General features: G+C 37.0%; 1 protein-coding gene across 1 annotated transcript in view; it reads right to left on the reverse strand.

Moving 5' to 3' along the window:
- dnase1l4.1 (deoxyribonuclease 1 like 4, tandem duplicate 1) overlaps nt 1–1362 on the reverse strand; it is an 8793-nt gene extending 7431 nt beyond the window's left edge. Inside the window, exon 1 of the mRNA XM_019257625.2 lies at nt 1217–1362. The gene's annotated coding sequence lies outside the window, so the exon portion shown is untranslated. The remainder of the gene's footprint in view (nt 1–1216) is intronic.
- Nucleotides 1363–2148: the final 786 nt, after the last annotated feature.

Consider the following 2148-nt stretch of genomic DNA (forward strand, 5'->3'; position numbering starts at 1 on the left):
GTTTTTTTTCATATAATTAAACATTAAAATACTGTAAAAAACAATAAATATTACAGAGTTTTCTGTACAATTAACAACCTCAAATGTAAAATGCTAATTTATTCTCTATAAATGTCCTTAAAGTCCTGCATGAAGGTTTCACTGTCATCATCATTTTGCCGTTTTTTCACAGTGAAAACTACAAACATGTCTTACAGTGATATGCACACGCTGCGTCTACAAAACAAACTGATACTGAAACATTTCACAGACTTTAATTAATTAATTAATTACATTCGACCAGTGGTAATTGCACCACAGTTTGAGAACCAGCAGTTTAGACAAAAGGTGGAAAAATGAGAGAATTCTTCTAGTAGTAATAAAGAAAAGTATGGAAATATTACGTAAAAGTTTGAAAGCAGATATTTATTTACAAGTAAAAGTATATTAGCATCAATGCAGCATCAGTACACCAAAAGTTAAAGTACTGTTAATGCAGAACGGGCTATTCAATATAAATATAAACAGTAAAGTTTGGGTGACTTCATATACTGCTGCACAGCTTCAGCCATTATTTATCTTAATTTCCATGTTGGTTATATTTCATTTATACAATAATCTGTGTCTACAAGTAGCTGGTAACTGGTAAAGTACAAGTACAATGAGAAAAACTCAAGTTGAGTGAGTACAAGTACTTTCAAACTGTACTTAAGCAAACATGGAAATTTTTCTCACATTCAAATTTTATGTAAACACTGTGTGTGTGTGCTCAGGTCGCAAAACTTATAATTTGAATATGTTTGATGTGAAAGCAAGTTTATTTAGTGACGAATAAGTAAGTAAGTAACTTATTACACTACATTTGTTTAATGGCTGCAGTTATTAGTTCAGATTTTTACATTAAACATGAGAAAATCTCAAAAAAAGTTTCTGTAAAACTCGACTTTCTCTGAAAAAACAGAAAAATACCCAAACATATGAAGATGTTTTCAGCATTTATCACCTGTTCTGTGGATTTGTATTGTTGATGCAATAACAGACACACTGCAGACTGTAACACATGACTAAATGAACACCATCAGACACTCTTCTGACTTGTATTACTGTATTGATTCGTGTCTAGTCCTCAGATCTGTGATAATCCACTTGTTGTTTCAGAAAAGCTGAGGCATGCAAAGCCTGTCAGGTATTCAGCTCAGCGTGACACAAACACACCAAGAGACGAGTTGTTTCTCACCTGCAGGAGGAGGAGAGTCTGCTGCTGCTGACAGGACCTTCGCTGTTTGATTAGTTTATTAGCAGTCAGGATTAATTAAAGCCGAGACAGAGAAGGAAAAACCTCTTCACAACGACTGCTCCTGCATCTGCAGCCACAGCCTGAGGTAGAACAGTCTGTGGAGGGTAACCATAGGCAAGGTGATTGGTCGAAAGCCAACCAATAGGAGGAAAAGAGAGGAGAAAAACAAACCCGCCCTTTATAATGTTTCCCTACTGTATGTTTAAAAAGAAATGTGTGTGTGTGTGTGTGTGTGTGTGTGTGTGAGGACATCACCTGGTCTTTATGACCTTAAAACAAAGCGACATCATAAATGTAGAGCATTAAAAATGACAGAGGATGTTTGTCTGCTCTCGGTTGCTCGGCAGCGACATGAAACCCACACACACACACACACACACAGGAAGTGACAAAATACACAAAAACAATTAGGCCAGTTCGACAGTAATTTTGCGTTTCCTGTCATGAAGTCCGCTCGCACAGTTTACAGCAGGACGGGAACCCCTGACCTTTAAAATAACTCTACATTCACATGGATATAAATGTGATTTAACTGATGAGATTAAAATGTATTTGATATTTAAGTAAAAAGAACTATTAAGTCTATGTAAAGATGCCTTTCAGTGTTTCTTTCTCATGCTGAGTGATCCAATCATCTCCCTCTCTCTGCACCTCTGCAGTGATCAGTCACATGCAAACTGAGCAGTTTAAACCAGCACTGAGTTTCAGTCAGCGCCTGCTCGACCACATGACGTTTGAAATGTCACCAAGCGTTACTCTGCATTCAGCACGCACACAGTGATCACCGCGTCTTTGATTCCTTCATTACCTCATGTTGATTACGTTATTTTACCTTTGACACAATATAGTTCCCGTGTGTTACCGGCACCAAA

Source organism: Larimichthys crocea, chromosome VI (genome assembly GCF_000972845.2).
Source record: "Larimichthys crocea isolate SSNF chromosome VI, L_crocea_2.0, whole genome shotgun sequence".
NCBI lineage: Eukaryota > Metazoa > Chordata > Actinopteri > Sciaenidae > Larimichthys > Larimichthys crocea.